Here is a 24,800-nt window from a genome sequence, read left to right on the forward strand (position 1 = left end):
AGATTTATCTGTGTAGGGTAAGTCATTCCTCTTTATTGCTCAATAGTATTCCCTTGTAAGAATGCATTACAGATTGCTTAGCCATTTTTCTTTGAGATAGATTTGGGCTATTTCCAATGAAGGCCTTTCATGATTCGATCTTATGTAAACACTCATGGAAAATTCTAACTTGTTTTCATTTATCTTGAGTAAATACTTTGGAATGGAACTGCTCTTTCTTAATAGAGATGTCTGTTTAACTTTATAAGAATAGCTAAACAACTTTCCAAAGTGATTATACCATATTATGCTCCCAATGTATAAAACTGTCAGTTGTTCTGTAATCTCATCATATTTTGTGTTTTGGAGCTTTTTAATTTTCCAGTTTTAGTGGGTATAATGTAGAGTTTTATTACAAGTCTATTTCATCTGTAAGGACCAATAATATTGAGTACATTTTCATGTGATTACTTGACATGCCTATTTCTTCTTTTGTGAAGTATCTAATTCTTATTCTCATTAAAAAAACATTTATTTTTATTGGAAAGGCACATATAGAGAGAGGAGGAGAGGCAGAAAGGAAGATCTTCTGTCTGTTGACTCACTCCCCACGTGACTGCAATGGTTGGAACTGAGCCAATCCGAAGCCAGGAGCCAGGAGCTTCTTCTGGGTCTCCCATGTGGGTGCCGGGTCCCAAAGCTTTGGGCAGTCCTCGACTGCATTCCTGGGTCACAGGCAGGGAGCTGGATGGGAAGCAGGGCTGCCGGGATTAGAACCAGTACCCATATGGGATCCTGGCACATTCAATGTGAGGACTGTAACCACCATGCTGTCTGTGCCGGGCCCTTATTCTCATTTTTAATTGAAGTCATTTCTTTGTAATTTCTTAGAGTTCTTTACACATTTTTGACTTAAGATGGCTGTCAGATGTAAGTAGTATGAATATTTTATATCAGAATATGACTTGTCTAGTCATCTTAATCCCAAGAGACAAGGTAAAATACAGAAAGAACTACAACATTATAGAGAAAACAGATGACAAGGAAGAAGAATACAACTGACTTTAAAATTGAATCTCCAAAGATAAAAAAACAAGAAGAATTAATATTAAAAAATTATAAATCTTGAATGATTATAGAAGTCAAAGCAAATATATGAAAACATGAGAGGATTGATTCACAAAGACCAATTTCAAGACACAGAAGGAAACTTCAAAAAGTTTATAGTTTATTCATAATACACATTTTTTGAGAGTCTTAAAATATCCCTCACATTTTAATAAAACCATAATATCTTACATAAAATAAATCCTATATTTCTCAAACACACAAAAAGTAAGACAACAATGAAGTTTTTAAGTTTTTAGAAACTGAAGTGGAACCAATATTGTGGTATAACGGGATCAGCCAACCACAATGCTGGCTTCCCATATAGATGGCAGTTTTGCTCGACTTTTGATCCAGCTCCTGCTAATGTGCCTGGGAAAGTAGTGGGAGCTGACTCAAGTCTTTGGGCTCCTGCAGCCACACGGAAGACCAGGATGAAGCTCTTGGCTCCTGGCTTTGGCATGATCCAGTTCTATCCATTATAGCCATTTGGGGGATGAACCTATGAGCAGAAGATCTCTCTTTCTGTAATTCTGCCTTTCAAATAAATAAGATAAATCTTTTTAAAAATCTCAGGAAAATAAAGTTGGGAGCCAAGATTTTATACCAATAAAAAGTATATTGCAAGTATCCAGCCTATAGATGGCTTTAAGTATGCAACTAATTAAGAACTTCTAATCATGAGACCTTTATGAGAAATGTTTGAAAATATTGCCTTTATCTAGCCAAGATATTCCTGGGGACAATTAGGAAAAAAAAAACAATACTGGATATTTAACATATTTAGTAAGTGTTCTGAAACTAAAATAAAAATGAGAATAACAGTAAATACATAACAGTATATGTTCTATATTGTATGTTATATGCCATAACAATGTCCTATTGACATATGTGAATGGTGTTTAACAAAGTTAAAGATAGCAATTTACAGAATGCCTCATAGAACATGGCCCAACATATAATGTATACCTATGAGCTGTTGGATTCTCATTTAAAACAAAAACATTTTAGAAAGACTAGAAATGGGGCAAATTGTTACTACTGCCACCTGTCAGCAAGTCTAACACCACACATGGGAAGAAGATATTGTGAAGCACTGACGGATAAGCCATCTCACTGGTGCCTTGGAGGGAACAAAAGAGGGTGGCGTTAATAAAATGGGCATTCCTTCAGGCCAAAGTAAAGGATGTGCACTGCCCCCTATGTTTCACAGTGAACGCAGCTGTATCCTTTGACCAGCAGTGAGCCGCACACCGTGTCTCCTCTGGAATCCTTCCATCTGATCAACAGCTTAGGTGTGGGTAGCTGACCACACACAGCGAGAGCTCCAGGAAAAACCTGCTCATCCTGCTGCAGAGGAGCTGACATGGCACTCCTAACACACGGACTGTGGGAAAGAACTACCCCTGTTTCCCACATTTTCTTTTAACTTCTGTGATGACAGCAACAGAATTACCAGTGAAAGCTTCAAAATCCCACCCGTCTTAAGGAGAGGAGTATTTTTCTTTGACCAAAAAAGTTATGACTGCAGGAAAATGAGGCAAATGCATTATCATTTTTTCTCTTTCTGTCCTTTTGTTGTTTGGCTCAGGACATGGATACTATCATAGATAGTGTGTTTCAAAATAGTGAAACTAAAATTCCAGATTTTTTTAGCTGGAAGACTAAAAATGGGAGTCCTGTGGAAGCAGAAAGCACTGTGAAGATAACTATTGATGAACTCCTGGGCTCTGCCAAGAATTGTATGTAGACCTGATATTGCACAGTATCCCAAATCCTTTGAGAACTGCACTGACAGAAGCACACAGGTGCTAGGCTAGCACAGGAGTTACAGACTCAAAACACATCTCTCCCCTAGGCTCTAAAGGCAGAGCTGGCACTAAAGCCACACTCCAAAAAAGGCCATCAAAACAAGATGGAGCCAAAGCAAACTAGGTTGATTTCCTGCAAAAACAAATAAATAAAATTCATCATACCACTTAAACAAATCCTAGAATGCTACCATGTACTATTCAAGATATGAGAGGCACAATTCAAAATCACTCCATCTAGAAAATTAGGAAGACAACACTTTTGTGGTGACGGACAATCAGCGGATTCTAACTATGTGAGTGGAGATGCTAGTATTGAATAACAGACTTACTAGAGCAGTTATAAAGATGGTGAAGGAAGAAATGAAATAAATGGAAAGAAAAATCTCAGCAAAGAAAGCAGATATAAAGGAAGATCAAACATTTAAAACTTTAGCTAGCTATTTTCTATTTATCTGAGAGACAAAGCAGACTTCATCTACTGTTTTTCAAGTGACAGCCTAAGAACCTGCATGAAATACCCAACTTCACACAAAATGTTCTATGCAGAAGAATTTAGGATAGCTAGTATAAATGCTCTTCCCTCCATATCCCCACTTCTTTAACGTGGGCTGCATATAGTGACTGTTCTCATAATTCTAACCTCTTGATAGAATGTAACAAAAATAATATGTCTGTCTCTGTGGTATTCCTTCCAAAAAACTCAGACTAGGTATGAGGACATCAGGCAAATCCTCAGTGGAAAGATACTCTATAATGAATGTGTGGTCAGTACTCCTCAGAGAAATGAAGGGCATTTAAAACAGTGACGGTCCAGGAAGCTATCACAGTCAGAGAAACCTAAGAGGACATGGTGTCAAAACTATAATGTCCTGCAAGAGGAAAAGGACATGGGTTAAAACTAAGGGGATGTGCTTAACAACAATTCAGCATGGGTTCATGAATAGCAACAATTGTGCCATTGCTACCATAAAATGGATATAACAAGAGAAACTGGGGGAAGAGTAGATAGACCTCTCTATACTGTAATGGTGACTTTTTTGACAATTGAAGACTACCTAAAAGAAAAGATTTATTAAGAAAATGGACACTATTAGTTCAAAAGCAAGAAAGGACAATCTCTGAGAGAAGTCGAGAGGAGGTCCACAGCAACACGCAGGAGCCGAGGATATGTGGCCAGGTGTGTGCCGGGCCCAGGAGTTAGACATGGGGCTGCCCATGCAACAATACCAGACAAGGAGAATTAGGCTCCCAAGTGAACCTCAATCTCAAATGGTATGGTAAGAAATTCAAAACCCTTATATTCTGGACTGGATATGAACCTCTTATCCTACACAATGGATATGGAATGTGTCACTTGCTTGAACTCAGATACTCTGCCCACCCACACATGAAGATAACACATGCCCCTGGGCCAATGAAATTCAGAAGTCCTCATAACCCAGTGCACAATATGGAAGATGAATTCACAGTCAAATATTACAAAGTTTGTGAAGCTCAGTACCATGACAGTCAGGATACAGAATCAATCAATTCACATAGGTGTGTCTGTCTGCATGACAATGAGGCATCTCTCATACTGACGTTTGTTTTTAGAAAAAGTTGGTATCTCCTTCTACGTCTATCACGTTATTTAACAGGAGGTATGGTTGAGTCACCTGACAGATGAATAAAATATCAACAGCTGATCCCATCCCCAGAGTTTCTGGCTGAATTGGCATTGTAATAGCAAAGTCTGTTCTCTGTCCAATCATGCTCAAACCAACACAAGGGCACTCAGTAAACACTGGTCACAGGGCAGATGCTGTCCTAAGAAGTGTCAGACAGAAAGAAAAATATGCACCAAGAAAGAACTCTGGGAAGAGGAAACAGGTGTCTATACAACTGCCATGGGTCTCATTAATAGCACCAATATATTAACCCTCCCTTATCCATTTTTTAATGGAAAGGAGATACAGAGAAAAAGATCTTTCATTAGCTGGTTCACTCCCCAAGTGACTGCAATGGCCAGAGCTGAGCTGAGCTGATTTGAAGCCAGGAGCCAGAGGTTTCTTCTGGGTCTCCCATGCAGGAGCAGGGTCCCAAGGCCTTGGGCCATCTTGTACTGTTTTCCCAGGCCACAAGCAGGGAACTGGATGGGAAAATGAACAGCTGAGACATGAACCAGCATCAATATGGAATCCTGGCCGATGCAAGGCAAGGATTTAGCCACTGGCTATTGTGCCGGGCCCGAGCCCCATATTGATTTTATTTTGTGAATTCTCAAGTTTGTCTCCCAATGCCTTAGAGTTTGGCTGACCTTGAAACTTTGGCCTATGTTCCCTGGGCTTGACAATGTGTTCGGAGCCTAGGTCTCCAGAGGCTGAGCGAGTTGCTGCTATATTCTCCTTCACTCTGATACGCTGGCTTGCAGAGGATTAGTAGTTTGGGTGAACAGACATCCACAGCCAGCCATTAAAATGAGTGGCCCCAGCCAAGATCTGCAGAGTTGATCCCCACTAGGTGCATAATGAAATGACTACCGTTGTAGACCACACGTGTGCCACCATTGTACCAATTCTCTGTAAGTCAATGCAATGCAGGGCAAAGAGGTAATAAACAGGAAAATAATGTCAAAGTATCACCGGTTTTCTCTGGACCATATTAAAATTGTTTCCTTGGTTGCGAAGTTCCAGTTTGTTCTGTTTGGTAAATGTGCTGGTAGCAAAAGCTGCGAAGGGTGGTGGCAGCTGAAATCTCTTGCCCTTAAATAACTGTCAGCTCAAAACTATAAACAGTAAATACCATGAAGTCTGTCTTAAATGAAGCCCAAGGGAGCTGCAGAAATTGGATGCCTCCTAGAAATGATCTTTAAGTAAAGGTTGAACACAATAGCCTTGGGGATATTTTCAAATGGTGGCTCACAGCAGAATTGTCTGATAGGAAAGTGATGCCAGTCTGGGTATCCTTGAGTTTGCCTGTTCAGAGACCCATAATAAAAAAAGAGAGCTTCAAGCTCATCAGCCGGTCCTACAGAGATTAGGAAAACCCAATGTGTTTGAAAATATCCAAGTTCATCTTCTGCCTGTGGATGCATTAATCAGAGGCTGAAAAACAAAAGGCCAAACCAAAACCTGAACTTTTTCTTCCTCAAAGTTTACACTCATGTCCTGGAGCCTTAGGTGTGAGTGATCTGGGTGTTGAAGGAACAAAGGCAAGAAGCAGTCCCCTCTGCAAAGTCCCTGGAGGTGGTGGCAGTGGTTGTGCTGTGTCCATTGCTTGCACTGCTCAGAGAGGGGCACCTGAATGCAAGCATGGTCCTGCAGCCCTGCTAAGAACGGCTGCCTGGTATGGTTTCCCAGAAGCCACGGTTTTCAAGACTGAGCTGGAATGAGGATAGCCTGCAGCAGACAACACCCATTCTTGCTGTGGTCAGAAGCAGAAGGGAGGATGTAGAGAGTCAGACAGAGGTTTTCCATAAACATGGCTCAATCTCAGAGCACTCTGGGGCTGGTTTCCCAGAGGGCGGACATTCCTAGAATTGGTGCAGACGCACAGCCCCTCAGAGAAACCGCAAACATTTCTCCCTTCTCTGAATAACGTGGAGCTCTATGGACACTAAGCAGATGCCAGCCGTGTGCAGCCATGGCAGAGAACAAGCACTGCAGAGGGCACTACGGGGGCTCTGGTTCAAGGGTTCCTTGGTGAGCCTGGGACACAGCCCACACCCACATGCACACTTCAGGGCTTTCTCCCAGCCCCAAAACATGCTGCTGACACTGTCGGCAAGTGGTAGAGCAGAGTCTTCAAATTCTGTCTCTAGAAACTCCACTTTCACCTGGACCCTTGTTATTGTCACATTTTTAAAAATTCAACAGGTGTTATAATCACATGCACTAGGTGCTGCAGCACATCAGATTAAGCTGCCGGTTGGGACATGAATTCCACACTCCGTTGCCTAGGTTAGATTCCCGTCTCTGTTTCTGATCCACCTTCCTGTATATAGGACAGCACAGGATCACACAGACACTTGACTTGCTGCCAACCACGTGCGGCAGCAGATTGGCATTTCTAGCTAATGCGTTCAGACTGGCTCAGCTGTGGCTGTTACTGGCATTGGTAAAGTGCACCAGTGGATGGCAATGTCACCTCACCCTCTTTCAATAAGTATAAATAAATAAACCTTTTAGAAAAATCCCAGGTTTAAGGCTAACAGTTCCTGATGTGAAATGTGCTCACACAACATGAAAACACCCAAGGTGCTACACAAAAGACTGGTTTACTACATTCACAATGAGTGGATTTCACAACATGCTTGCCAGCAGCATCCTTGTCTTGGATCTGGCAGACCTGGAACATTCCGTAAAGAGGGAAAAGGAAGGACGCCCTCAAGAGCAGACCTCCAAGTCTGCCCACAGGCCATTCCCTCGCTCTCCTTCTAACTGTTCCGTGTCTCACACATGTTTCCTCACCCATGAAATGTGCTTTGCAGGTCTTGTGTTTTTTAAAATAAGAAAATAAAGCCTGTATTAACTCCTTAAGTCAATGCTTGCCACATCCTAACTATTAAGTGTTAGTTACCTATTATTATAATTATTGTTTTCATAAATATTCATATTGCTACTACTTTCCTTTTGAGTCAGCGCTTAATTAGTGGATGACATAAAACTATTTCAGAAACATTTTAAAATATTTAACTACATGGAAAAGCCCCCTCAGTTTTCTTACTTCTTGATAAGTACAAGATAAATGTATGAAAAAAGGACAAATTAAAGCCAAGAGATTTATAAAAGAAGAGCTGAGATTATTCTTGCTATCAAATAAAGCAAAGACTTTAGAAGGGAGATAGTCATTTGCACGTTAATTAAAGGCTACAGCCACGCTGAGGAAGTAGAGAACATACAAAGACAGAAAACACACAAGGACTTGAACAATTATAAGTTAATAAGTTTGCAATTGTTTCCTTTTATTTTACATTTATTTAATTAGAAAGTTAGATTTTAAAGAGAGAAGGAGAGACAGAGAGTAAGATTTCCTATCCACTAGCTAACCCCACAATGGCCAGAGCTGAGCCGATCCCAAACCAGGAGCCAGGATCTTCTTCCAGGTCTCCCTGGTGGATGCAGAGTCCCAAAGGTTTGAGCCATCCTTGACTGCTTTCCCAGGCCACAAGCAGGGAGCTGGAAGGCAAGTGGAGCAGCCAGGATACAAACCAGTGCCCTTACGGTATCCCAGTATACATGCAAGGTGAGGACTATAGCCACTTAGGCTACTACACCGGGCCCTGCAATTTTTTTTAAGAATGACTCCCTCAATGTACAAAACTCAGGTCGCAAACATAAATGTGCTCCTGCACACAAGCAAAACAGAAACACAATCTTCTATAAAGTTCACAGGCCGACATATTTCATTAGCAAATATTTAGACTGAGGTGGGCAGTTTGGTGTAGCAGTTAAGACACCACTTGTAACACTCCCATCCAAGTCCCTTTCATCCACTCCATCTACACCAGAGGCCTAGACTGGCTTCCTGGCTTCAATCTGGCCCAATTTCAGCTGTTGCAGGCATTTGGGCAGTGAACCAGCTGATGGGGAAATTTCTCTCTCTCTCTTCCCTTCCTCCCACTGTCCTTCCCTCCCTCCTACCCTCCTTTAACTCTGCCTTTCAGATACATAAAATAAATGAACTCTCTAGAAACCTCCTTCAGACTTGGCTTGTGCTCCTCCATAGTAGGACTCTCCCCAGCGTGACGTTTGCCATCTTGCACATACCTGCCCTGTTGCTCCTCTCTGTTCAGGATACATTCCACCTGAACTGCAATGATTCACTTATCTGTTGCTTGTACCAGTTCCTTCCCTACCCTCCCAGTCCCTAACATGCACACAAGGAAGTCCCTCACGAATAGGGAGTGTTTGTATGTTCTATTCATCTTAACGCCACCTGTCTACCTACAGTAACTGGTTGACAGGTTCTCAATATACGCTTATCCTTGTAATCATTTTAGCATTACAAGGATAGGAACAACCATTTCTTTCAGGTCCACTTCTTTGACTTAATCTCGTCTACTGCTTGTTACACTGTTTGAATCTTTAGCTTCTCATGACATAATTTTGGGGACTCTCCAAAATGTTCATGGAAAAAATCATTTTGAAAAAAACTACACAAGAATTTTCAAAAATTTAAACTAAAATACATTTATCTTTTAATTCCATTTTCCATAAGTTTTTTTTAAGCCTCTCACATTTTCATAAGTTAAAAGACCTCTTCCTTTAAACCCATGAAGGCATAGACTCCTAAATAAAATAAAAATTACAACTTATGCCTTGAGAAGTACAAACTGTGGAGAATCAGTGAATGGACTAGCAGCTAGCAGATATTAATGTCTGATAAGGCAAGAATCTCAGCATCTGTGCAGGGAGCTCTTACTCCCCTGGCAGGGAAAGATGTGGAGTCATGTCTCCCAAATCCCCAGATCTCATCCCGGGCATCTCCCAGGTCACCCAGGGGAAGAGTTGCTCCTGCAGCCCAGACTGCCTGACTCCCAAACCTCGGGCATAAATCCCCTGCCCACAGAAGTGCCCACACCTGTTCCAAGGAAGGTCGAAAGGGGGAAGAAAATGAGGATTTCTCTTCTGGAGCAGAAAACAGGCATTCAAGTAGGCACTGGTGCCTGCTGGTCTTCTATCCACAATACATCTGCTTCTGGGAGCGTTCCAAACATCATTCCCTAGCTTGGGCTCCAAAGGCACCCATGAACACTCTCTTGGTTGGTTACAGAGGTAGGCATGTGTGTAAGTAAGTTAATTGTATCTAAGCAAAATATCAGACACTTTAGAAGACAACACCACTGTCCCATCATATCAAAATCTAGATCTTACTTCTGATGTAGGTACACTTATCCTAAGAAGTTTGCTGTATTTGTTTTGTTAAGGTAAGTAGGTTATGCTAACTCAATACTTCACCTCAGAATTTATAAGTGATCAAAAATATGGAAAATCATATTATCTGCATTTTATAGAAATAGACTTGCTCAGGACACTGAGTTTAGTTATTGAATACTAGTTACTGAGCTAGATGTCTCCATTGCTCAATTAATTTTACAAGTCAAATTTATTTTACACATGAACAAGGATCAGGGCACTGGGGTCAAATCTTCCTTCATAAATCAGGGAATGGAAAATAATAACACACTTCCTTTCTCCCAAAGCTAATATTTTACATTCTTGCCAAGAGCATTAACCCATAATGAACACATAACTAAATTTTTTTTAAACTTAAGGAGAACAATTCACTCCTGTCAGTTACTTACTTAATATGTTTAGGGGACTCACAAATCCATTTTAACTATAGTATGTTCAAAATCAACCTACTTATTTCCATGAATTCTGTGGTTCCTATGAGTGTTTCGAATACAGATAGATTTCAACTAGAGCATGATAGCATTTAATCTGTGACAGATCACATAATGACCCAATCAGTAGTTTTTAAGCTTTACATTTTACAAAGTATCATCTCTCATCTACCTGTTGATGGAAACAAAGCCAAAAATTCCTTGAGAATATTGTGTCGGGCTAATAATAGGTGGTTCGATGATGTCACAAAACACACTGGAAGCAATCCAGGGAGGTGAAAGGATATGGTTTAGAAGCCACACTTTACAACAGGATCAGCTGAGAATTCCTGACTGGGCGGAGACTGGGTGGAAGGGCACCGCTGGCCCGGCACACTGAAGGGCATGCACAGGCTTGTTTCAGTGCCCAGCGTGGGGTCAGGGCTGTGGATGTGCTTTCTTTAATCTGAGGGATAAGTCAGTAGAGACCTTCAGGGACACGTGCCAACTCTTCCTGCTGTCCCTCCCAAGACACCATAATTGGGCCAGGGAATACTAGAAAAAGCCCCTGGGAAAACGTAGAATTGGTAAAAATTTTCAAGATCAAGGAAACCTTCATAGATTTTTTCATTTATATTACCTTAGCCTTTATATCATAGAAGTAGGAGATGATAACTATGTCTTGAAAACCGGGATTTAGTTCTTTTTTTCCCCCTAAGGCGAGTAATTATGAGGAGAGTATAGCCTTTTTATTGTTCTAAATCCAACGCAGCAGATGCCCCTATCATGACCCCTGGAAGCTGCGCCAGCTGAGACTTGGCGTGGCATGTCCCTGTGAATCCTCCCATTGTCATAGCTTCTGCCTGTCTCTCAGTTCCTCTCCCATTCCTTGGCCTTTACCCTCCTGCACACATACACACTGTCAAAATCGTTTCTTAGCACAGATCCAACTGCTGACCAGGAAGCTTGTCCAAATCATGAAGCCAACATTTTGCCCTGCATTCCTTTGCAATGAAAAACTTTCAAACTATTTTTTAGGAAGGCAGAGGTCATATCACAACCAAACATACATACTGAGTCTAGATAGATAGATTTCAAGCACTAGAATAGCTTTCCAGGACTTCCTCTATAAAGTTTTCCTTTTAATATGTTCCATTCAGATCCGTATTTGACATATATGTTTGCATGGTCCCTTAATGTTACTACCCAGTAAGTATGTGAGAAATATATGGAGGATTTTTGAAATTGACTAGTTCATATATAAAGCATGTTTTTGTTTATGTGTGTGTATTACATAAGTTTGCATATATATTAGATAAAGCCTTAAAAGGCATACAAAGCTCAACATGAACCATCTGGGGATGCATTTGCGCTAGAGAAATAGTTTGCATAAAAACACACATTGTTCAGGGAATCCATCCAGCAGAATCACATAATAACTTACAATACTGAGTAAATGAAGATCGATTTTTACAAAATTCCCATCCCAAATACGTTCAGGGAGATCTCACCCCATTAAGAATTAAGACAAGTTAGGAATCAAAGAAACCAGAAAGTGTTTGAAAGCATGGCCTCGGGGGGCACCAAGGAAATCTTTGTCATGAAGTCCATAGTTAAAAGGTGGATGCAGCAAGGTGGTGAACCTAGGAAGTCCAAGAAGCAGGGAGCTGTAGAAGCTGAACGAGATATGCAGGAGATAAGAACAGCATGAAGGCACTGTAATGTGAAGCAAAGCAAGGCACATAGATGACTCAATCTGGTGTAAATTCATCATGTCATAAGAAGCAGGTGATCAATCACCTTCCACTTTGAGTTTTCATCTTTTCTTATCCAGCTAGAGCCCAAAAGAAGGGTGAGGTGCTCACATGAAGTCCAAGAGTACTTTGCAATTCTAAAGGAAACCAACCTAAGATGTGAAAAAGGCCAGAGGGTTAGGGAGAACATGTTGACAACTAAGTCAGTCACTTGGCTAAGATACAGATAAACTGGATCCTAGGGTAAAATAAGAATGTCTTCATCTGTCTGTTACTGTGTTATCATCGATTACATTCATTCCTGTTTAAAACTCCTCAGCCAAAGAATACACAACTTCTGCTAAGTGGGAGGGAATAAGTTCAAGGGCTATATTGTATAGTATGGCTATCATTAATAACGAGGTATTGTATTCTTGAAAATTGCTAGAAGTAGATTTCTAGTGTTCTCACCACAAAAAGGACAATTTGTAAGGTTTTACACATACTCTTTATTTTTTAATTTTACTTATTATTATCATTTTATGATACAGTTTCACAGGCCCTGGGATTTCCCTTACTCCCTCCCAAATTCCCTCCCCTGCCTCACTGAGTTTCCCTATATCATTACTATAGTATAGTGCTTCATACACAGTCATATGTCCATCATTGCACGCATGGATGCATATTCTTTAATTTGACACAGCCCTTCTAAAATGTGTCTGAATTTCAAAACACCATGCTTATAACAAATGTGCCATTCATTTTGTGTGTATTTAAAACAATCTATTCAAGCTTATTGTGGTCCGCAGGTTTCCCCTACTCCAGGCCATGCCACCTCACTTCATATTATGGCTTGCATTGCCCTACCTGAGTCCTGTGCTTCAGTTTCCTCCATAGCTCTGCATGGCCTGCCCATCACCATGGTTCCACTCTGTGTGTTCTTACTGCTCAATCCACCAAAATCCTGAATGACTTCATATTATCCATGACATAAAACCTAAACTCTTTTGCAACAAACTTGACCAAAGATACAAATCCTTAATGTGATTTTTCTTTCCCCTTATCTCTACATACACCTATAGCCTCACCCCAAATTTTAACTTAAACAAACCACATGACCTTATGCGGTAAATCTTACACCTTCCATTCTTTTAAATCTGCATCTTTTCATTTGACAAATCTATCAACAAGGACCAGACACATAATCCAAAGGGCTTGGTATAAATGGAGATATGAACCTTTTGTCCAAAAAAAAAAAAAACCAAAAAAACAAAATAAACCATGCTTGAAGAATTTCAAGATGGCAAGATTGAGCATTTGGATTAGCATAGGAAGTGTGGAAGAAGTGTGTAGTTTTGCACTTCCCTGAAGCTGGCTGTGCTTTCACCAGAATAGTCTCTCTGAAACTGCTCCTGTTCTCATGGTAAGAGATCTAGATTTCATCTCTATTCCCATCACTCACAGACTTCTTGGCGATCATGTTCTTCCATGAGGCTGGCAGGTCCTGAGGACAGACGCTGGGCTTTGACAAATGCTGTATATTCAGCACTGGGAAATTGAAATCTCTTGAGAAGTACTGAGTGAATTCTCAAGAGAATTTGTGGCGTTATCTATTGAGTGCTATTGTTATCTCAATGAAATCTTGCATCATTTTATATTCACTGATTTGGCTTGTTTTAGAAATGGTTCTAGAGCACTCCAAGGACCACAATACCTTAGCAGAATAATTTCTAGAGGTTTGCATATAAAGGTCCAATAATAGATACTATTATAACATCATTCAAACATGAACATTGAAAGTGACAAAACCTCTGAGCATTTCTATTTCTCTTTATATATGCTTTCACATACACTGAAATTTGTATTTTCAGGCAGTTTGAATCATGTAAAAACTGAAGTGATATTATTACAATAAAACTCAGGAGGAGGCTAGACCTTCTGTAACTCCGCTTTCATAAACTATACAATCTTCAAGGTGGAAACTTTGAATTCTATCCCCACACTCCCATCTTCCAGTTCCCACGGATGATTTCTTCAAATGATAAATCACCTCTAGGACAAAAAATGTGAAAGATAAAGGCAAGATTCCTCCCTTGAAGCACATTTGGGATTGAACTGGATAGCATGTTGGCTTCTCAAAGCCAGGTTCCCTCTGATTTCCTACAGAGCAGTTGGTCTTCCAGGGGAAGTATGCACATGTGTGTGCAGATATTTTTGATACATTTTTTCACTTTTCAAAGTCCAACTCAGCAATCTAACCCACAAAATTCCCACTCGAGGTGAGCCAAGACTACACAGTTGAAATTTTGGAGTAGAAAATCAGATTATCATTGCATCGCATTTCTGAACCACAGTGTGTGGTATAAGCAAAAATAAGCCTGGTCATCCAAATCTCTGACACTTAGCTTCAGGACACTAGCCAGGCACTGAATGCTTCTGAAAGAGGATTCGATGCCATAGAAGACAGGCTGCTTAATCTCAAAAGTTTCTATGTTTAAAAAAAACCCTCGAATGGTCTGATAAATGCTAAAGCAAGCTCTTTGTCAGTGGCTGCACATTTAGAAACCATCTGAAAACAATCATCCAAAACATGAGCTAACTGTCCATTACATAATTATTTATATTAGTCTAATACTATAGGCAAATGTTCAACACTAGAATTATTAGGTATATTGCAAGTGATGAAATTCCTTTTTGATGGACTGTTGTGCAGCTATTAAAGCTGGTGTTTACACAGAGTTTTTTAAAAGTGTGGAAAGATGTTTACATTATAACGCTGAGTGAATTATGAGCCCTCGGCAGTGTATGTGCCACATGATCCCAACCATTTCTTAACATGTAGAAAGAAATGACAATTAAGCAAAACATTCACATTTATAAACCTTATGATGTTCTTCTTTAAAATTATGCTTGCTTTTTTCTTTTGACTCTTCCATCTCTCTTTTTTCTAATAATTATATGCACACTTATAGCAAGAAAAATGTAAGACTTTTTAAATGCAGCAATCTCAAAGCAACACTGGCTTCTTCCATGAGCCAACAAGGACACTGAGAACTGAAGGACTTGACACTTTGTGTAAAAAGAAACAGATCAGTAAGAACCAGCGTGAAGAAGTTCACAGTGAAACTTGACACTGTGAGGCTAGATGGCAGAAGAATAGGAAAATAGTAATTGCTGCTTATGAAAAGTTTTAAAAATTTTGTATTTTCAGTTACCATTTTATTTTGTTGCTGTATAAAGTTAGGGAAGCATTGCTTCTCTGTTTAACAAAAAGAGGTGAGAAGAGTTCAGAGAGTAAATCTGGGATAACATATAACATTCACTATTCTAAGCAGCAAAATGCATGACTAGAGAATAAAATAGAATTGCCTTTCTTGATTGTGAGTTTCAGAAACCAAACGTAGCTCAGATAAAGGGCTACTACCCTGGTTTACGCATCTTTTCTGTTGTTTGGGGATAGGTATCGATTCAACTCAAAGATCCTGCTCTGTTACCAATTGACTTCCAAGTCTTCTACTTGGTATTTCTTTTTTCAGCCTTTCATTTTTGCCATTTCAGTCCCTGGTCAGCTCAGTTTGCATGTAATTCATTATGGCTATGCAAAGTAACCTCCACAACATATCATGCTCTGAACTTAAACGCTCGTTTCTTGTCTCATCCTCCCTGTATTTCTAGCTCAAGTAGAAGTTGAAGCACCTCAGATTTTGTGGAATAACTGCTCTGGGTTCACAAGTTCTCCTTTTGTATTTGAAACAAAATTTTACATTTGCCCACTAGGAATGATTTGTGGGCTAGACAGTTTCGCTTACAAGAGAAAGGAGGAAAAAAAAAACTTATGACACCCAAGGGTTTATGCTTAAAATCCTGTGGTTGGGGAATAGTTTTGGCTGTCTGATGAACGTTTAGTGTAAAGAATCTTGGGTCTGGAATGCTGACATGTCTGCCTGAAGTCAAATTAATGTCATCAAGCCCATCATAAAAGATGGCCATACAAAGTAGGCTGTGTTTATACGTCCACAAATGTTTTATAAAGTTTTGTACAAGCAAAAACTGATATAGCATTAATATATTTAGCTAGGAACCAGGCCACCATCCTAATAATATGTTGTTTCACATAAACATACCATTTTCTATGCTGATCACATTAAAAGGGGGTTGCTGACATCTTGGTCATTAGATTTTAAGTACAATTTTGTTTAAACACAAATAACATGAAAAAAGCCGATTTTAGAAATGTGTCCAGATGAATCTCTGTTTGGCAGAATCAGCTGCCCTCACTGCTCATCAGCCTCTACGATTGCTCATATTTTAATTTGATATTTGTGGATTGTAGGGGAAAAACCTTAATATTTATTGACCATACACCACACTGAGAACAACACCGTTTCTTCTCACAGAATTCTATAAACATTACAGAAATTTTGGACACTAGATAGGATATTTGCAATAGCTGTAGGAATTGAGTCTTAGAGGGTTGGCCTTCAAAAAGCCTAACAGTTGGATGTGAATTTGGCATCTGATTAAGACGTCAGTAGAGCTGTTTGCTTTTCAAGATAGAGCGCATTGAGTCCCGACGCTGCTTCTGATCTAACCTCCTGTTGATACACACTCCGGGAAGGGACTCAATTAGAACTTCTGTAGTTGGGAGCCTGCTACCTCCACGAAAGAACCAGATTTTCTCAGCTCCTGGCTGCAGCCTGTTTCATCACTGGTTGTTGTAATAATCTAGAAACTCAAACAGCTCTCTCTCCCACCCTTCCCCTAAAAGTTCTTCTTTGTCTCCAGGCTTTTCAAATAAAATGCAAAAAATGTTTAAAAGCCTATATGAATGAGCTGGATGATCAGACTAATTTTACTTACCGCTAGCTTAATAATTATAAATATATTTTCATTTTAATAAATATATTTTTCATGTTTGTTCTTAAAATTTGAGGTTAGCATGCAACACCTGTACATGATAGATTAATATGAAACAAACATCTTTCACATGTTCAGGATAAATATTGACAGACACTTGTTCAGAACATCACCTGACCTGTGGATTTTGTGCAGTCAGAAATTAGACCTATCTTGTGACAGTGAAGAAGGCAGAGCCCAGGGGAGCTGAAAACAAGACATTCAACAGCAGAGATGAGAGGATGGCAACACATTCAAACAGCAACAGGCTTCTTGTCTCACGGCCTCATTCATACAGGATTCAGCCTATTTCTGTCCATTTGTCAGTTTTACTTCAGTCAACAATAATAATCCTTTTTTTAAAACTAATAAGTATTTTAATCAATTTGAGTGAAGTACGAATAATGGGAATATGGTAATCTTTCATTGTATTTGTGTCAAATTTTGTTTACAGAAATAAAACCACCTCCTTTGCACTTATTTGGTAAGAAAAGTCTAAAAAACATTCTTGGTTTGAGGTCCAAAAAAGCTAACTTCAAAATGAATTCTATATGAAATGTGTTCATTTTTTAGAAATCTGTCACCCAGCAGTTGCTTCCCCCCACAAAGCAACTGTCTTGTGCCAGGAAAAGACAAGCTTAAGATTTTCTTAGTTCCTGACTTGCAGAGCTTCTGATGTTCATTATTTCATAGCTATTTACATGGGAATTTCCTACATTTCCACACCCACACACATGTCCACCCTTCTCTTTCAAAAGTTGAGTTATGTGGTTGCATAGTGCTGACTGTCCTTTTACTCAGATGTCTTAAATTAAAAGTGAATCCAGTTCATACTTCTCTGCTCAAGTTCAAAATTACAGGAACTGCCAGGGGATGAGTTATTAAGGAGTACATGCATAGAAATGAAGAATCTTTTTGAAGTCTTAGTGATTGTAAATAAAGAGAAACAGACAAAAATCTGTACCAACAAGGCACCGTTGCAGAAACAACTCAGACATATGACTCTCAAGTGAATTTAAAGAAGCTAATGAAACTCAGACTTGCAGGTAAACAGCAGCAGCCTAGAGCATGCTTATCACTGCTTAATTACAAATCACCATTGTCAACAATCAGATGGAAGTCACATTCTGAGGACAGCAGAATAAAAAGAAATCATCAAGGTCTCTGACAAGCAGGGGGAATTTCTGGACCATCTCTGCACCCTCTCCCTTCAGCTTCTCAAAATAGTGTCAGCAAAAGGACAAAATGGGAATGCTTTGGCTTCATTCTCTTCCGCAAAAACCCAGGTTGCAACCATCCACAGACAAGAATATCAATTTGAAGAACTTGGGAGTAAAGCAAAAGCAACTTATGAAAGAACTGAGAAGAGCTATAATCAAATGTTAAGAGTAACAGGTCTATTTAATCCAAGCAAACCTCTTGCACATCAGCACAGCACCTCCCATACCAGAATCCTCTAGGACCCGTGGCTTCTACAGTGGGCAAAGTGTGTTGGAGACACACATTTTGCTTTATCACCATTCTAGAAACCAATGCAGGAGGCTCACTCTTGCCCCTAGGAGCAAGATGGTGATGAAGTTTGTGTGCTCATATTGAATCTTCTCCAGATTTGGAAACAACCACATGGTGGTGATGAAGTCCTGGTGTAGGGACCAATTTCTAGTGTTTACAACATGCCTTTTCCAGAACAAAAGGGCAACAACAGTTCAGCAATGTAGGTCTAACATGATAAGAATTATCACCACCACAAAACACTCACCAAAGTCCGATGAGGTGGTTTCCTACAAGGATTATAAGAAGCTAGGGAATATAACATAAAGGCACACTCTCGCACGCATGCATGCCATGCTTCTTCTTGCTCGCCCCCTCTCTCCCTCTTCCTTCGGAGTCCTGACCTGTCACTATGGCAGGAAACCTCTCCCTCCCTCTCTGCCTCCACTGCCATCCCCCTGGCCATTATCCCTGCTGGAACAAAACCTCCTGCATGGCTCCAGGTGTGCGGTGTTTTGGCTTGTGGAGACAAACTAGAAAAAGTTTAAACTGAAAAGAGCTAATGCCAAAAAGACCTAACAGAGCAACCCTAATGGAGTCCAAAAAAATGGACTCCATTAAAGAAATTAAGGGTCCATTTAAAAACTAGAGAAAGAGAGTCAGAAAACTGAATGAAATTTTTGAAAAGACAATATGGACAGAATGAAAAATTTGACCAAGAACTAGAAACAATAGAAATTCCAAAGATAAAGAATATAATTACTGAAATGAAATATGTAGTAGAAAGCTTTTAGAGCAGATTAGCTCAATCAGAAGAAAGAATTCATGCGCTTAAAGACATGACATTTGAAAGTATCCAATCAGAGGGTCAAAAGGAAGAATAAAAAGGTCTCTGAAAGCTATAGGTCAACATCGATGAAACTAACCTTCACATGACAATATTGCAATACAATTATGAGTAGAACATAACACTGGATCATAATAATAAATGACTATGTTATTTGACCAAGTAATTTACTATACTACATCTTTCATTGTTATTTTAAAGTGCATTCCTTCTACTTATAAAACAAAAGTTTAGTGTAAAACTGTTCTGTTACACAGGAAGCCTCCTACTATGTTGTGGATACTGCACTTCTTGATTATATCATCATCTGCTTGCTTTAATCTTCTCTCATTAATGATACATGCTTATATATTTAGTTTAAAGATGTAGTGCAAAGTAAAAATAATTGTAGCAGCAATTTGCTAAAAGACATATGTTATAGATAGTAAAAAATTCAAAATAGCAAGGTAAACACAGTTAATTTCAGTTTGTTTTCTTCTGCTTTGCAATCAAACTTTCAGCAGCTCAAAAGACGCTATGACTGCTACAAGAAGTGTTTTTGTAAGCCTTGTGGTAACTGTAAAACAAAACTTTATAATAAAAAAAATGTAAATAAAAAGCGAGAATTTAGGGTCAACAATGTTGCCTCATGTGTTAAGGCACTTACTGACATGCTAGCATCCAGTCCCAGCTTCTTCAGTTTCAATCCAGCTCCCTTCTCATGTGTCTTGGAAAGAAATGGAGGATGGCACTTGCTCTATGTTGGAGAACTGGATGAAGCTCCTGGCTTTGGCTTGGAGTAATCCTCAGATGTGGCAGCTAAACTTTGCCTTTAAATAATAAAGAAAATGTTTTAAAATAAAGGAATAGAAGAATACTATTAGAGAAAAGTTGCTTAAGCACAAAGGAAATCAGGGAGAAAGAAAAGAAGAATCTAAAGTCATAACTAGAATAAATAACAAAATATCATCACAACGTTTTTGCCCATCGATAATTACCTTGAATGTAAATGGACTGAACTGTCTGCTAAAAGACTGGCGGAGTGGATTAAACAACAGCAACAACCACCTATATACTGCCTAAAAGACTAATATACGGGACACTATGATGGCTCAACTGGCTAATCCTCTACCTCCAAGTGCTGGCATCCCATATGGGCACTGGTTGTATCCCAGCTGCTCCATTTCCCATCAAACTTCCTACTTATGGCCTGGGCAAGTAATGGAACATGGCTTAAAGTCTTTGGACCCTGCACTCATGTGGGAGATCCAGAAAAGCTTGTGGCTCCTGGCATCGGATTAGCTCAGTTCTCACTATTGTGGTCATTTGGAGAGTGTACCAGCCATAGATTTTTCTGTCTCTCCTTCTTTACGTAAGTCTACCTTTACAGTAAAATAAGTAAATCTTTAAACAGATCAATTTCACCCAAAAAGACATACTTAGACTGAAAATGAAAGAATAGAAGACAATCTATGCAAATGAAAAGCAAAGGAGAGAAGGAAAACATCAGATAAAATGGACTTTAAGTCAGAAATCAAAGAAAAAGTCCATTATGTGAGAAGTCTCCAAAATCGAATGGAAGACACATGTACAAGAAATGTGCGAATTCCAAACATTTTTGTACAAAATAAATTCCTCTTTTAGTTTCATTTATCTCCAAGCTTTCTGAAGTATCAAATATAACGACACAGGAGCCAACTCAGGCTGGGCAGTGAATGTCAGAACACTGAAATCTACATAGCAAATATTAAAAAACAGAGTGCAAGGTGATGATGGCAGGGTCCTCAACACTTTAACTTAAGCAATGTATAGATCATGCAGACACAAAACTAACAAAACTAAATCTAAAGTACATTCTAACCCAAAGAGAGCAGAAGATACTTACAGAACATTCTATGCAACAGTTAGAGAATACAGCCAGAACATTTTCCAAGATAGATCATAAACTACCTCATAAGACCTAATAAGTTGAAATTGAAATCATATCATGTGTATGATATGACTCTGACTACAATGGAAAAAAAACTGAAAACCGATGATAGCACAAAATTATAAATATGAGAAATGTTAAAGCACACCTCTAGAAGTAGGTTATCTCAAAAGAAATAATTTTTAAATGTGGAAAATGTAACAAGAATGCTTCAGAATAATTAGGTCAATGACAAAATTATAAGATAATTTTAAAAATGCTTTTAAAGATTTACTTATGTCTATGAAAGGTGGAGCAACAAAGTTGAGGTAAAGAGACAAGCAAAGAGAGAGAACTTCCATGTGCTGATCCACTACCCAAATGACTGCAATGGGGAGAGTTGAGCCAACTCAAAACCAGGAAACAGAGATTCCATGCCAGCCTGCCATATGTGTGTCAGGGTCCCAAGTACACTCGCCATCTTGTGTTGCCTTCCCAGAAACATTAGAGAGAACTGACTCAGAAGCAGAGCAGCCAGGAATTGGACCACTACCCCAACACGGACTGCCAGAGCCACAGGCAGTAAGTTAACCTGCTGTTGGAGTCCCTAAAATTTCCTGAGATAACTGAAAATTATCAAAATATCAAAACTTAAGGAAAACAGCAGTTCTAAGATATTAATTCTAAATACGTAAGTTCTAAGATATTAATCAATTTGTAACAAGAAATGCCTACAACACAAAAAAGAAGGAAGATCTCAAACAACCTAACTTTGTGTCTCAAGATGTTGGAAAAATAGGAAAACATTCCACCTAACATTACTCAAAGGAAGTAAATAAGAAAGATCAGAGCAAAAATGAATGAAAGTCAGACTATAAAAATTATGCTAAAGGCAATGAAATCAAGAGTTAATTCTTTGAAAAAATAAGTGTTAAGCTAGATTGACAAAAAATAATAAAGACGAAAGAGAAAATGTTGCAACCAATATCACAGTACTACAAAGGATCATAAGAAGCTATTATAATTATACACCAGAAACCGGATAGTAGGAGATATAGATAAATTGCTGTACACATACAATTTCCCAAGATTTAATTATGAAGAAAGAAAAAACTTGAACAAACAATAACAAGTGAGGAAACTGAATCAATAATAAAAATTTTCCCTCCCATCAAAGAAAAGTGCAGAATCTGACTTCTTAGATGCTAAAATCTGTCAAATATTTAGAGAAGAAAAGCCAATTCTTCCCAAATTACATAAATTATTTATAAATAAATAAAATTCAGTACACCTTCATGATACAAACTCTCATGAAATTCATACACATAAAGTCTCTTAGGACAACAAGGATCATATATGACACACCCACACTAACACCCTGCTAAACCCTTCCCATAGGACCTTGGATAAGACAAATATGTCCATTTGAGACATTTCTATTCAACATAGTCCTGGAACCCCTAGCCAGAGAGATGAGAAAATAAATGAAAAAATGAAGGAAGGAAGGAAGGAAGGAAAGAAGGAGTCACATTATTTGTTTGTGGATGACATTATCTTATGTAGAAGATACATAGAAGAAGTCTTAAAGACCCTACAAAAAACCTGTTAGATTCAATAAATGAATTTATCAAAGTTGCAGGAAACAAAAGTAATACACAAAACCAACATCAGGGGTCTATACTATTAGTAATCTGAAAGAAACAGAGAGTGAGAGAGAGAGAGAGAGAGAAAAAAAACAATTTCATTCCCAGCAGCAACAAAAAATAAATAAAATACTTCAAAATAAAATTTATGAGGTAAAAAATTCTCTACTCTGAAAACTACAAAACACTGACGAAGAAGGGGCAGCTATCTGAGTAGCAATTAACATGCTGCTTGGGACACCAACATCCCATATTGAAGTTCCTGGATGTAAGTCCCTATTCTGCTCCCCGTTACAGCTCCCTGCTAATATACACCTGTAGAGCATCAGGTGATGGCTCAAGCATGTGGGTCTTTACAACCCACAACTAACACTCCAACTGACTTTCCAGCACCTAGCTTGGACTCGTTCCAGCTCAACTGTTGGGAGCACTTAGGAGTGAAACAGTATACACTAATTCATTCATATTCTCTATTCTCTATTCTCTTTCTCTCTCTCTCCTATATCCCCATATTTCTGCCTTTAAAAAGACACATTTTAAAAATTATTTTAAAATATTTATGAAAAATATGGAAGACGATACAAAAATGGAATGGATTAGAACAGCAAATATGATCAAAATGTTCATGGTGTTCCAAGCAATTTACCCTTTCAATACAATGCTTATCAAAATGCCAGTGCAATTCTTGATGAAACTAGAAAGAAACAATCCTGATATCTGTACAGAGTAACAGCAGACTCCAAACAGCCAAATCGAACTTGAGCAAAATGAGAAGGCTAAAGGGGCAGGCGTTTGACCAAATGATGAAGCTGCTGGTTGGGACACCTACATTTCAACACAATCTTGTGCTGATGCAGAATCCAGGAGGCCTGGAGGCCATAAAGGTAGGTCCAGTGGCTGGATTCCTGCCACCCACTGAGATACCCCCATTGAGTTCCTTTGGGCTCCAGCCTTTGGGATTTTGCAGGTATTTTGGTGGGTAAACCAGTGGTCAGAGTGCTCCCACGCTTGCTTTCTCTTTCCCTAACTGGCTCTCAAAAAAAGTTTCTTTTTAAAAAAAAGGAAAGAAAAAGAGGCATCACACACTGACTTTGAAAGATACTACAAAGCTATAATAATCAAAACAACATATCCTAATGACCAGGAAAAGTGTCCAGAAATAAATACATGCATTTACAAATAGCTGACTTTTTGACAAAGGGCCAAGAATACATAATGAGAAATGAACAGTGTCTTCAATAGGCTATTAAAAATTGGATCTACACATATAGGATAAAAATATACCTTTACCAACATCATACACAAATATCTATCCAAAATATAGTTTTTAAAACTAAGATCTAAAACCATGAAGCTATAAGAAGAAAACATAAAAATATATTGATTTGGACAATTTTTATAGTGTCCTTTAAAAGCATAAGCAAGAGATGTAAAAATAGGCAAACCGAATTTCTTCACACTAAAAGCTTCTGAAGAGCAAAGCAAAAAAAAACCAGCCAAGTGAGAGAACAAGCTTACAGAATGGAATAAAATGTTTTGTAAACTTTACATTGTGTCAGCATTGTGGCAAAGTAGGTGAAGCCACAGCCTGAATTTCTATCAGCATCACATATGAGTGCTGGTTCAAATTCCAGCTCCTCCAGTTCTATTCCAGCTGCCTGCTAATGTACCTTGGAAAACAGCAGAAGATGACCAAGTGCTTTGAGACCCAGATGGGGGACACCTAAGCCAGGAGTTCTAGGCTCCTAATCCTAAACCAGAAATTCTAGGTTCCTGGCTTATGCCCAGCACAGTTCCTGTTAATGTGGCCATTTAGACAGTGAAACAGTTGATGGAAGATTCTGTTTCTCTCCTTTTCTCCAATTCTGACTTTAACATTTATTTAAAAGTCAGAATTACTGAGAGAGACAGAGAAGGATCTTCCATCTGTTGGTTCAATTCCCCGATGGTTGTGATGGCCAGGACTGGGCCAGGCCAAAGATGGGCTAAGGACTTCTTCCAGGTTTCGTATGTGTGTGGCAGGGACCTAAACATCTTCCACTGCTTTTCTCAAGCAATCAGAAAAGATCTGGATTAGAAGTGTAGCAGCTGGGACA

Source organism: Ochotona princeps, chromosome 20, assembly GCF_030435755.1.
Source record: "Ochotona princeps isolate mOchPri1 chromosome 20, mOchPri1.hap1, whole genome shotgun sequence".
NCBI classification, from domain to species: Eukaryota; Metazoa; Chordata; class Mammalia; order Lagomorpha; family Ochotonidae; genus Ochotona; species Ochotona princeps.